Source organism: Cyprinus carpio, chromosome A3, assembly GCF_018340385.1.
Source record: "Cyprinus carpio isolate SPL01 chromosome A3, ASM1834038v1, whole genome shotgun sequence".
Classification (NCBI taxonomy): Eukaryota; Metazoa; Chordata; class Actinopteri; order Cypriniformes; family Cyprinidae; genus Cyprinus; species Cyprinus carpio.
In genome coordinates, this window is record NC_056574.1 from 3,611,974 (window position 1) to 3,626,681 (window position 14,708).

A 14,708-nucleotide genomic window follows, 5' to 3' on the forward strand; every position below is an offset into this window, starting at 1 on the left:
GTCCGGTGGTCGTCTGAGACAAGGTCTTTACAGGGGATCTGTATCTGGGGCTCTAGTCCTGGTCTCCGCTGTCTTTCAGGGCTGTAGAGGTCCTTTCTAGGTGCTGATCCACCATCTGGGCTGGATACGTACTGGATCCGGGTGACTGCAGTGACCTTCTGACTTGGATACAGACTGGATCTGGTGGCTACGGTGACCTCGGAATAAGAGAGAAACAGACTAATATGAGCGTAGATGCCATTCTTCTAACGATGTAGCAAGTACATCGGGTGTTATGGGAAGTGTTCCCGGTTCCGGTTTACCTAATTAGTGCAGCCTAAAAATCCTTTAACGGATTTGGATATTAGGAGTGTATTAGTATGTTATGTGTAAGCCAGGTTAAAGAGATGGGTCTTTAATCTAGATTTAAACTGCAAGAGTGTGTCTGCCTCCCGAACAATGTTAGGTAGGTTATTCCAGAGTTTGGGCGCTAAGTAGGAGAAGGATCTGCCGCCCGCAGTTGACTTTGATATTCTAGGTATTATCAAATTGCCAGAGTTTTGAGAACGGAGCGGACGTGGAGGACTATAATGTAACAAGAGCTAGTTCAAATACTGAGGTGCTTAACCATTCAGGGCTTTATAAGTAATAAGTAAGATTTTAAAATCTATACGATGTTTGATAGGGAGCCAGTGCAGTGTTGACAGGACAGGGCTAATATGATCATACTTCCTGGTTCCAGTAAGAACTCTAGCTGCTGCATTTTGGACTAACTGGAGTTTGTTTACTAAGCGTGCAGAACAACCACCCAATAGAGCATTACAATAGTCTAACCTTGAGGTCATAAACGCATGGATTAACATTTCTGCATTTGACATTGAGAGCATAGGTCGTAATTTAGATATATTTTTGAGATGGAAAAATACAGTTTTACAAATGCTAGAAACGTGTCTTTCTAAGTGTCTATCAAATAGCACACCTAGGTTCCTAACTGATGACGAAGAATTGACAGAGCAGCCATCAAGTCTTAGACAGCGTTCTAGGTCATTACATGCAGAGCTTTTAGGCCCTATAATTAACACCTCTGTTTTTTCAGAAATTAGCAGTAAGAAATTACTCGTCATCCAGTTTTTTATATAGACTATGAATTCCGTTCAAATTGGTATGTTTCGCTGGGCCACGAAGAAATATAGAGCTGAGTATCATCAGCATAACAGTGAAAGCTAACACCGTGTTTCCTGATGATATCTCCGAAGGGTAACATGTAAAGCGTGAAGAGTAACGGCCCTAGTACTGAGCCTTGTGGTACTCCATACTGCACTTGTGAACGATATGATACCTCTTCATTCACTGCTACGAATCGATGGCGGTCATATAAGTACGATTTAAACCATGCTAATGCACTTCCATTAATGCCAACAAAGTGTTCTAGTCTATGCAAAAGAATAGTGTGGTCAATAGTGTCGAACGCAGCACTAAGATCCAATAGCACTAATAGAGAGATACAACCATGATCAGACGATAAGAGCAGGTCATTTGTAACTCTAAGGAGAGCAGTCTCAGTACTATGATATGGTCTAAATCCTGACTGGAAATCCTCACAGATGCCATTTTTATCCAAGAAGGAATATAATTGTGAGGATACTACCTTTTCTAGTATCTTGGAAAGAAAAGGGAGACTCGAGATCGGTCTATAATTAACTAGTTCTTTGGGGTCAAGTTGTGGTTTTTTGATGAGAGGCTTAATAACAGCCAGTTTGAAGGTTTTGGGGACATACCCTATTAACAATGAGGAATTAATAATAGTCAGAAGAGGTTCTATGACTTCTGGAAGCACATCTTTTAGGAGCTTAGATGGAATAGGGTCTAACATACATGTTGTTGGTTTAGATGATTTAACAAGTTTATACAATTCTTCCTCTCCTATAGTAGAGAATGAGTGGAACTGTTCCTCAGGGGATCTATAGTGCACTGTCTGATGTGATACTGTAGCTGATGGCTGCATGGTTACAATTTTATCTCTAATAGTATCAACTTTAGAAGTAAAGTAGTTCATAAAATCATTACTGCTGTGATGTTAAGAAATGTCAACACTTGTTGATGCTTTATTTTTCATTAATTTAGCCACTGTATTGAATAAATACCTGGGGTTATGTTTGTTTTCTTCTAAAAGAGACGAAAAGTAATCAGATTCAGCAGTTTTTAATGCTTTTCTGTAAGATAGGTTACTTTCCCTCCAAGCAATACGAAATACTTCTAGTTTTGTTTTCCTCCATGTGCTCCATTTTCAAGAGGCTGCTCTCTTTAGGGTGCGAGTGTGCTCATTACACCACGGTGTCAGACTGTTTTCCTTAACCTTCCCTAAGCGTAAAGGAGCAACTGTATTTAAAATGCTAGAAAAGAGAGAATCCATAGTTTCTGTTACATCAAGTTGTTCTGAGGTTTTGGATATGCTAAGGAATTGGGATACATCAGGAAGATTACTTACAAAGCAGTCTTTTGTGGTAGAAGTGATGGTTCTACCATACTTGTAACAAGAAGTGGAATTTACAGTTTTAGCTATATGAAGTTTGCACAAAACTAAATAATGATCTGAGATATCATCGCTTGGCTGCATAATTTCAACACCATCAACATCAATTCCATGTGACAGTATTAAATCTAGAGTATGATTTCGACAATGAGTAGGTCCTGAGACGTGTTGTCTAACCCCAATAGAGTTCAGAATGTCTATAAATGCTGATCCCAATGCATCTTTTTCATAATCAACATGGATATTAATATTAAAAATGATTAAACTGATGCATGCAGCCAGCACTAACTCGGATGTAAAATCAGCAAACTCTTTAATAAAGTCTGTATGGTGCCCTGGTGGCCTGTATACAGTAGCCAGTACAACACATCACAGGGGATTTATCATTAACATTTGTTTCTCTGGATAATGTTATATTAAGCACCAATACTTCAAACAAGTTATACTTGAAGCCTGCCCTCTGAGAAATCCTGAAAACATTGTTATAAATTGAAGCAACACCTCCCCCTTTACCTTTTGGACGTGGCTCATGTTTATAACAGTAATCTTGGGGTGTAGACTCATTTAAAATAATGTAATCATCAGGTTTTAGCCAGGTTTCTGTCAAACAGAGTGCATCTAGATTATGATCAGTGATCATATTATTTACAAAAAGTGCTTTCGTAGAAAGGGACCTGATATTTAATAAGCCAAGCTTTATCATTTGTTTATCCGTATTGCATCTGTTTTTTATTTATGGAACCTCAATTAAATTGTTGCTCTTAAATTGGTTTGGACGTTTTTTGTATTTTCTAGCCCGGGGAACAGACACAGTCTCTATAGTGTGACTTACAAATGAGGACAATGGAAGCAATCAAAATCAACAAAAGTGCAATGATATGCAAGTGCCATAACAAGTCTCAGTTAGCTTAGCACAGTACACGTAGAAAGGTTTTTTATATTATATAATAAATAAAAATAAAACAGATAAAATAGAAAAACAACAAGCTTGTTAGAGGCTTTTTTTTTGCTTTTGTTAATTGTATAAAAATGTAAAATAAAACAAATACAATACAAAAAGATTAGAAAAGTTAGTGTTTGTTTGTTTGTTTTTTTTAAAGAGAACAAGTAGTTAGTAAATGAATAGAGTACAAGTCTAAAAGGGACAAGGTTTTTTGTAAGAATATATATATATATATATATATATATATATATATATATATATATATATATATGATAGCAAACAAATCTGTCAAACATTACTTTTGGAAATGCTAATTTATAATAGGCCTAGGTAAAGAAAATCGACGAGCGGTGACGTGTTCTTTGATGTCCTCAAACGTAACACCCGCCCTCAGTATGCGCGGTGCATTCTGGGTCCACCTCAAGATGGCGGCGCCCTTGCACGAGTGTTGAGAAACAGTGTCAGCTGAAAGTCTGATTAAAATTAGCCACAGTTCTACAGTGTTGATCCATCGTCAACAATAACAGAAAGAGACCGTCGGAAAGTATCAAGCGCCTGCCGTGGCTCACGCAGAGTGTGTTTAAGGATGATGATGGGCCGCTGCGCCTGACTCAGAACCAAAAGGAGAGCAATCGCAGATTCCCCTGCAAACACCTCTTGATCCAGCGCCTGCAGATCCTCTACAGGCTGTGGACGCTGCCATTTAAGCTGCTGACGGGAGTGATCTGTGTGAGATCCAGATCCAGCTCAAGCTTTGGAGAACTCGGCTGATCAGAGGTGCGAGTACAATTCACAAAACCGCACAGTTTCTCCTGAACAATTCATCAAAGTGCCAAAATACGTTATTTGCTTAAGTAAAACTGTTGGCATTAGCAGCCACTGTCATCACTTAAGAGAAGTGACATCGGTTCTTAACGCTTCACTGTATAGAAGACGTCCTGTTTCTTTCTTTCTTTCTTTCTTAATTTTTTTTTTTTTTTAATAAATGATGGTGTTACAATGAAACAGTAACATTAGTGATTATGGTATTTAGGCTGAAGTTGTAGTTACCATGGCATTTTCATTTGAATACATTACTACTGAGTAAAGCAGCAGATTCTTGCACTGCTCCTTCAGGTCTGTTGTATTTGGTTTGAATGTAACTTGACTCTCAGTGTGGAAGATTGATATGCTGGCAACTTTTAGTTTAATTTTTAAATGTGTCAGTTCTTTCTTAGTTTTTGTGGTTTAATTAAGGTTATTTAATTCAGTGATGTTTCTCTTGTCTCAGCAGTACATGCAGTCTCAGCATAAGTGGTTGGAGTCTTAGTGCAGAATTGTTTAGTATTACTATTTCAGCTGCAGTTAAAGGACTCATATGATGCAATTTAAATTTTTCCTTTCTCTTTGGAGTGTTACAGTCTATTGGTGCATAAATTAGATCTGTAAAGTTGCAAAGAGTAAAGTCTCAAATCCAAAGAGATATTCTTTATAAAAGTTAAGTCAACCACGCCCTCCTAAAACAGCTCATTCTAACACGCTCCCACATGTCTACGTCATGGTTTGGGAGGATTTGGTTTATGATGCAAAAATGTTCACGCAAAGAAAGAAGGCATAACTTTTATTCTCACTGCTGCTGCCGCTGCCATGTTGTGGAGATGCTGTGTTTCGTTCTGAAAGTGAAACTACTTTGTTTGGCCTTCCAAAAGAGTACACAACTAGAAATCAGTGGTTAAGTTGTATTTACAACACTGTTCCAGAACAGTTCAACCCAAATATACAGATGTGTGCTGCGCATTTTATGGAGGGTGAGGACTTTTTCCTGAACCAGTAGCCCACAATGCATCTGTGGCGCAAAGGCTGTTTCTATAAAGTTGAATCTAGAATTCTATAAAACAACTTTGCAAGGACAGTCTGGCACTTCTGACTCACAGGCTGTAAGTAAGTTTTTTTTTATTTTTATATTTAAAGAATTTGCCACTGACTAATCAAATACGAGATTTGAACAGTGTAGAGCAGTGCTTGTTGTTTGTTGTTTCTCCGATCACAAATGCAGACATGGTTTCAGTGGCTGAGCTCTCATGCCTCCATTGGTAAAAAATTATATTATTTTGCTGTATGTGTCGTTTTCTTTACATTTTCAGACTAAAAGCCACCAAAAGCCATTTTAAAGTGGTTATAAGCAAATAATAATAACAATAATAATTAGGGCTGTCAAATGATTTATCACGATTAATCACATCCAAAATAAAAGTTTTGTTTACATAATATATGTATGTGTACAGGGTATATTTATTATGTATATATAAATACAAATAGGCTGAAGTTGTAGTTACCATGGCATTTTCATTTGAATACATTACTACTGAGTAAAGCAGCAGATTCTTGCACTGCTCCTTCAGGTCTGTTGTATTTGGTTTGAATGTAACTTGACTCTCAGTGTGGAAGATTGATATGCTGGCAACTTTTAGTTTAATTTTTAAATGTGTCAGTTCTTTCTTAGTTTTTGTGGTTTAATTAAGGTTATTTAATTCAGTGATGTTTCTCTTGTCTCAGCAGTACATGCAGTCTCAGCATAAGTGGTTGGAGTCTTAGTGCAGAATTGTTGTGACTCACAGGCTGTAAGTAAGTTTTTTTTTATTTTTATATTTAAAGAATTTGCCACTGACTAATCAAATACGAGATTTGAACAGTGTAGAGCAGTGCTTGTTGTTTGTTGTTTCTCCGATCACAAATGCAGACATGGTTTCAGTGGCTGAGCTCTCATGCCTCCATTGGTAAAAAATTATATTATTTTGCTGTATGTGTCGTTTTCTTTACATTTTCAGACTAAAAGCCACCAAAAGCCATTTAAAGTGGTTATAAGCAAATAATAATAACAATAATAATTAGGGCTGTCAAATGATTAATCACGATTAATCACATCCAAAATAAAAGTTTTGTTTACATAATATATGTATGTGTACAGGGTATATTTATTATGTATATATAAATACACACACATAAATTATATATTTAGAAAATATTTACATGTATATACATTTATATATTTATATTCTTATATTTTTATATAATATATAAATATATTTAATATATAAACATAACATATTCTTCTTAAATATATACATGCATGTGTATGTATTTATATATACATAATAAATATACACAGTATGCACACATATATTATGTAAACAAAACTTTTATTTTGGATGTGATTAATCATGAGCCCTATTAATAATATTCGGCAGGGATCCCCAGACCAATACAATTAGTGTGCCTCCTCTATTTTAAAACCCACGAGCTGCCACTGCATGATTTTATGTTTACGCAGCGCAATACGCAACACAACGCGTAAAAGGATAGTATAAGTCATTATAATAAGTAATTATGTCCCCACTGGATGCAACAAATGCCTGGTTTGTAATGGCTTTTGTTGGTTTTGTCTCATCGTGCTGGGAGACGGCATTACAGTATGGTAAGGGGCATAACATTTCTGTCACACGCTTGAGGCATTTGGCCAATCACAACGCACAGGATAGCTGGCCAATCAGTGTATAACTTGCTTTTTTAGAACTATGAGCTTTGTAAAAATCGACGTGTTTCAGAAAGGTGGGGCATAGAGGAGCAATAATAATGTATATTATATGGACAATAATGTGTTTTTTGAACCTTAAAAAGCATAAACACATTGCATTACACCAAATACACAAAATAATGTTCTTTTTAGCAACGTCATATGAACCCTTTAAAATCTGTGAGCCTATGCATTTACCAGATACTGCACCACCAGTGGCACCAAATGCTCGTGTAGAAATGATGATTGCACACTGGTTTCTCTGAAAGGTCCCCCTTGTTCCATTGAATTTGCTACAGGTAGGTAGTTTTGTTCTAAATGTACACCTAGGGCTGGGCGATAAATCGATTTTATCTATTAACTCGAATGTGTAGTTTACATCGGTTTGTTTGAATGAAAATCGTTTTTCTTTTTAACATCCACCAACGATCCACTCAGGGCTCCCGTAGTTCTGATTGGGCTCAACCCACCCCCCGCGCGTTTGCCATATAGAGACATTTCTCCGAAGCGCGGAGTAGAGCGGTGTGATTTTGACTGGAGCGAGGAGTGGATTTTTTAAAAGTCAGAGCGTTGTGGTTTTCACTCGCTCCAAGAGTGCTTCTCCACTGCTCCTCCACTGCTCCTACACAAGTACAATTCATGCCAATGACCCGTAATATAACTGCATATTTAGCAATAATTCACATGTTAAACATATTAGCTATAGCTTGATAAAGATGGATCTCTCAAATCAGAAGATTATAATGACGGCAATAACCGAGCGGGAAGTTATAGGCTAGTTCTCAAGGAGTTTTTCTGTTCCTTTTACTGAATATTTTTGGCTTAAAGCATGATTTAAACAGCTATAGCACATTCACATGCAATCGCTTTCGCAATAATGCATTCAAACAAATGTAATCTTACATTACTTCATCTGTATCTGATTTTGAATGATTTTGAAATCTGTAAGAAATGCATTGATCTGTAGATAAAATAACTGATGAAAATGAACTGCTATTTTCATCACAAACAAAATTTGCACAGCAGAAAGCAGCAATTATACCTTTTAATGCTGACAATGTTATTAGTTTGGCATGTGGTAGGGAAAAAAAGTTAGCACACAATAGCCTAAGCCACTTTGAAACTCTACTGTTATTTTATTTATTTTTTATTTTAATATAGGCTACGTTATGAACATAACATTTCAAATATGCTGAAATACTTTAGCCGCGGAGCGGTGTTTCTGGTATCATTGCCGCTCCACTCCACTCACATACTCTGCTACAGAGTGAGAGAGATGTTTTGCCCTACAAAATGAACAAGAGAGCGGGAGGAAGAGCAAGGAATGTATATGCGAAAAAGAGAAATGTGGAGATGTTCTTTTTGCGGGGTATATCGAAGAGCTATAACAATTTTTTTTGTTTTCCTCTGTTGGAGTTATAATCAGTGAAAATTATTTTAAATGATTTAAAACCAGCTACTAGGCTAAAAGTTATGAGTTCGAAATGGTATTTAGGACTTATGGAAAGCCTGATGAATTTCACTGGCAACATTTTCTGATATAACCAACACTGTTCAAGCCAACCTCTAGCAATAGTTAGGTGTTGTGTAGACCAATCGATGTCTAATTTGAAGCTGTGCATGTTAGAAATTTTGCCAGACTTGAGACAGCGGCAACAGCACATCACTGTGATGCACGACATATACAAGTACTGCACAAGTTTTTGAGAGCAGCCAGCTTGCTTAGTCAGCGCAGCTTCTAGATGGCTGCATAAGTTTTGATGCCAACACAGCTATTTGACAACTGGCCAGACTCACCAATAACAACTGTTTTATGTTTATTGTGACACCTTCAGTTCTGCTAATGGGTCAATCCGTGTCAACTCAACCAGAGGTCCCCAGCTTAAAATTTTGATTTTGCTAATATTTATTCTAAACAGTTACATTTTATTTGGGGTTAATCAGAGGTACTGACTCCTATTTTTAATGTGAGTTTGAATGTGATTGCTTAATTCTGAAAACAGACACAACTAGGGTTGTAACGATATACCGGTATGATGGTCTATCACAGTTTGAAGGTGCACTGTTATCATACTGTAAACATTTGCTTATCTACATTTAAAAAAATAATAATTAAAAAAATCTCGCCTGTGCATAAGGAAATTTATTTCTGCTCGGCTGCTTTACTCTGCATTAACATGGCTGCTTACACTCATGTACAGCTGAGAAAATGACAGAGACTAATCTGAATTAAATCTAATCTCCATCCCTGCCAAATAAAGTCAAAATCTGCAGTATGGGAATACTTTGGATATAAAATGTACACAGGGTTGTCCTTGAGGACGGATCCAATTTGCAAAAAATGTGGATGCAAATTGGCTGCAAAAGCAGGCAATACATCCAACATGTTTGCTCATATTCTCATATTCACGGACACCATCCCTCCATGCAAATGAAAGTGTGCCGTATTTATAAAAAGTATAAATTAAGGCCGAATGTCGATTTCCATGATGCAGAGGGAATCCTGGTGATGTGAACATAGAATTTACAGTAGGCTATAACGAAGATGCCACGTAAAACATGCAAACTGTTGGATGGATAAATCAAAAGTAGCTATGATATGTGTCTGTGAAGCACGAAGAGGCCGCTATATAAATATTCTACTTGTTTCTGCATGTCTCTGAATGGCGCTGTTTTATCTACTACACACTGAAGTATGCATGACACTAATAGTGTTTTCAGCATCTACATAAACATGAACATCCCCAGAGCTGCTCTGATGGAAAACTTAAATAAACATTTCCCAGTTTTATTTGAGAAAAAAAAAACATTGTCAAATATATTCTGAAACTCAAAGGTCCGCTACAACCCTTCACAATAAAAGTTTGATTTAACTTGAAATTATGACAGAAATATATTAACATTGTAAAATGTACTTCAAAGTTATTAAAACTACAATAATATTCTTTATAATAATGAATTTAAACAATATTTTTCAAGGAATATAATTTTTGTCCATGTTTGAACCCACTTGCATTTTTTCCTGATAACAGCAAAAATAACTTAAAATGTTCTGTCAGTTTTGATTGTACATAAGTCTAATACATCATTTGAATCTGTGAAGGGTCTACTTTTGTTTGTGTACACTCACAATATCAACAAAATGTTGTGCTTTTGTAAAATAAAGAAAATATACAGGGTGCGCTTTCAGCTGTCTCAGACTCTCAGTTTCCGTGAATATCTTTCTGAAAACGCATCACTAAAATGAACAGAAACTCAGCGAATACGACCGAATGTGATTTTTCATGCGCATCTCATCAGTAAAGGCACTTCTGTGATTAGTAGTAGATCTCTAGCATGTGCTTTCAGCTGGAGCGTCATTTACTACACAGAGCCGTAGTTCACTACTACGGCTCTGTGTAGTAAATGCGCTCCATCTGCACACGTGAGTCCGTTATAATAATGCATGTATGAGTGCTCTTGACACACTAATTGCACATTGTATTTATGCACAGCCACAGACATTTCCGTACACGTTGTTTCCACACACATTCATGATAATGTTTTGATTTGTCATGTTTATGTTGCTGTGTTTAGTTATACTGAATGGATCCGTGTACTGCAGTAGATATATGCAGTCAGCAGGCGGGTGGTTTAGTTTTTTTTTTTTTTTTTGCATCTCCATGGCATGGGGTCCTGTTTGGTATCGCCGCTTGACTTCTCTAAAATGTAAAAAAGCTCTTTGCTGTTGCACTGTACACATACTATAAAGTTCTGTATTTTTTTCATATGTGCTTATGTGGGCTCCTTATATTATTTGGTTCTTTGGTGTCGTTTTGGAGTTTCTAAGTTTTTTGAAGAGAGATCATAATTTATCTTGAAAAAAGCTTGCAGAAAAAACAGATTATTGAGAATCACCCTTCAATCTTCTGGTTTACTTGGCATGATATAGCAAATGATGACAAAAATAAACATTTGAAACATGATAAATGGTCTATGCTTAATTTCATAGATTATAATAATTAAATAATTAAATATACACATACACTGATCAGGCATAACATTATGACCCACTACTCTAGGTGTGTGTTCACGGTGTGTGTGTTCACTGCTGTGTGTGTGCACTATGGATGGGTTAAATGCAGAAAACAAATTCTGTGTATGGGTCACCATACTTGGCTGTATGTCACTTCACTTTTTTTTTTCTTTTTCATCTTTAATTAATTTTTTTTGATACTGATTTAATTTGCTTGGTAACAGCCCAAATGTCTTATTATTCTAATTCAGTTATTAAATGTAAGGATTTGACTCAAGAGATAATGGACACTTTTAGAAAAAAATGTCTTTCTAAAGGTAAAAATGCCTATATTAAAAATTATTGGAAAAGATTCATTTCTATCAGTGTGAACTGACCACCACACAGAATATGAAGAATATCAAAAACTTTAGGAGTTGTAATCCAAATTGTAGGATTACAATATTGCGTGTAGATGTTACTTTCTATCACTTTCTCTGTTACATGTAAAATTAAAATATGTAATTAAATAATTAGGGGTGTTCCTGAAGCCGAATACCTTATACCATATTGAGTGTGTGAAGTGAATGAATATAAACTTTATGAACGAAAAGAGCGCAAATCAAACACCGCATTAGTGTAGCCTCTCCGTGCATCTCTCAGAAATCAGATCTTGGCGAGAGTAATATCACCTATAATAATACATCATACACGGTCTATTATTTGTATATATTTAAAAGGCAATGATTTAAACTGTAGGCTATGAAATGATACATGAATGAATGGAATAAACACAGTGCGCTCACCAATCAAACAGCCGCGTGGCGCGCTTCAGTCTGTCCAAAACCAAACCAGTTCTCTCTTTTAAAAGTAGGCTAATAATCAACTTAGATGCAGATACAGATACGGGAAAAAAGATAGTCATAACGGTCTTATCAAGTAACTGTACGACACATGGTTTTATCCGAAAACAGATAAGTTACTAATAATTTTGTGACTTACAGATACAAATACTGCTTACGTGAAAATTAAAATATGTAATGACATAATTATAAAGTTTTGACAGTTAACGTATGTTATGTATTTGTTCCATTAGGCTATTAATTAATTAGTTAATAAACGTTTATTGATGAAAAACTATTTAATGTCTATTCATTTACAGTAGCATGAACCATGAGTAGTATTTTATGTTTGTTTATTTTTTGTAGTATTAACTGTCACCCCCCTTTTTGAACATAGACGTGAAAGTACACTATTCAAACTTAAATTGTTATAATTCATAAACACTTTTGAGTACAGACCAAAAGGTTGGTCTCTTTTTAAAGAAGACAATCTGCACATTATTGCAGAAGTGAAATCATTTAAAAAAATGAAAGCATAAAAAAGTTATAGAACTTTAAATTTACTGTAAAGAAAATGTACTGTACTATTTTTATTATATTTTATATAAAATAAATATTTTATAAAATATGTTTTAATCCAAAATTGCTATAAATTTAAAGCCATATGTCTAAATAAGTTGTGTTCCAAATTTGAAGTTGATATAATAAAAAATTAGGTTCCTATGCAATTTTGTTTAGGCGTTATACCACAAACAGCCACCGGGTGCCATTCAAACTCCACTGAATTTTTTTGATGCATTTTTCTGTCACAAATGTATCAATTTCTCTTCTCAATATTATGTCTATGACAAAATAACTACCAAATATGGAATCTTGAGACTCAGACCTTTCCAACGATATGTATTTTGTCAAGACTATGAAAAGTTTTGATTCTAAAAGACCGTAATATATTTGGAATATGACACCTCCCACAAAGCGGGAGGAGCTCGCTAAAAGATTTTAAAGTACAATTTCCATGGTAACGCAGTGTCCGATTTAAAAATGGTTTTCACAGGATGAATTTGGAGGTTTTATGCTTTCAAATGATATATAACTTATGATGATTGCTAAAACATGTGATAGGGTAAAAGGAAGCAAAGAAGATTTTTTTTGTGACAAAGGTCAGAACTCCTGTTTTGATGTATATGTTTTGAGGTGCACTCTTGTCATAAATTAATCTATTACTGTTCCTACATATTTTTTAACAACAAAGAGTGGTCAAATATGTATTTAGGAGTCTTAGACCTTTCTAACGATATATAGTTTTTCATGATTAGGTTAGGATTTTAAGTGTAATATATTGAAGTAAACTTAGGCGTCCCGTATACGGGACGTTGACAGTTAAGAGGTTAAGTAAGTAATCGACTAGCAGAAATCAGTAGTCGTGCAACCCTAATATATATATATATATATATATATATATATATATATATATATATATATATATATATATATATATATATATATATATATATATATATATATACAGGGCTGCACGATTAATTGAATGTGATTGTCATGCGCATTTTGTTAGTAAAGCCAGTTCTGTAATCAGCAGTAAATCATCATCATGTGCTTTCAGATGGAGCAGCATTTACTACACAGAGCCGTAGTTCACTTGTTGCGCAAAAAAATAGTTTGCGATAATGATAGCTGTTTGCATAGCTTCTCAGTGAACTGCGGCTCTGTGTAGTAAATGCTGCTCCATCTGAAAGCATGTGAAAATACCACATTTAACCCTCTAAGTGCCAAAGTTGCAAAATTGCGACAAGACGTCATACTTAATAAAATAGACTGTAGTTCCTTATATGGTGTAATATCTCATTTGTATTCCCTACCACTAGATGGCAGACATGTAGTACTTCGATTCTAGACCAAAATTTCATCTTGTTCCTATTCAAAGTGTTCGATGAAATAGCAAAACAAGTGAACTATCTTAATGCGGAAGCAGTTCAGATCATAGCGTGCGAGTAAATTGTGAGATTTGTCCATAGGAGAGCTGTTGCTGATCACGCACACCCTAAGGGAGTACAGGTGTAGTCAGTGTGGCGTAGGTCTGTGTGCTGTGCCATGCAATGAGAGGTACCATACTCTCAAGAACTGTAAACTGTGTCACCTAGATACCTGATTGGGCAGATAGCTGGTCAACTGATCAAAAAATAGGCAGATGGATTTTACTATGGGATTGTAATAGGAATAATTTACTACTTTCTCCTGTTTTACTGTTGATTTCCTCTTTTCCTGATCATTTAGAATGAGGGAAAAAAAGACAAAACAAACAAACAAACAAACAAAAAACATCCAAATAAATTCAAATATCCATTCAATATCTATTATTTACTGAATACTGATGAACTGATCAAAAAGTACGCTACTGTTCACATGCGTTTTACTACTATATAGTATAGTAATATAGTAATAATTTAGTATTTTCTCCTGTTTTATTGTTGGTTTCCTCTTTTCTGATAATTTGGAATGACAATAAAAAGACATGAAAATAAGTTCAAACATCAATTCAATGTCTACTATATCCTTAATATTCTGAAATTCGAGATGGCCGCCCATTGATGGTGTCATAATATGCAAATTAGATGAATATATTTACACCCCACATTAACTTTCGGTCATGCCCAACATTTTTCTTATTTACAGTAGATCTCTATCTTTAAGCCCTTTCAAGTCACAAGCTTTTGAAATCTTGATGTCAAAATCCAGCATTTTTCCAAGAAACCCTGGCGCCTAAAGGGTTAATAACATATTTTTACTCCAAACTCGCTTCATAACGTCAGTCGAGTGTTTGAAATAAATCCTTCTGTGAGATGATG

General features: G+C 35.4%; 1 protein-coding gene across 5 annotated transcripts in view; it reads left to right on the plus strand.

Annotated features, from left to right (window-relative positions):
• Positions 1–3,797: 3,797 nt before the first annotated feature.
• The window catches only part of LOC109070236 (regulatory-associated protein of mTOR-like), a 172,398-nt gene continuing 161,487 nt past the window's right edge, over positions 3,798–14,708 (plus strand). For 2 of the 5 annotated variants that reach the window (XM_042716178.1, XM_042716182.1), the window contains exon 1: positions 3,834–4,232. The gene's annotated coding sequence lies outside the window, so the exon portion shown is untranslated. Of the gene's footprint in view, positions 4,233–5,993; positions 6,056–14,708 lie in introns of all 5 variants that reach the window. The other 3 variants (XM_042716169.1, XM_042716191.1, XM_042716160.1) reach the window with 3 other exon arrangements.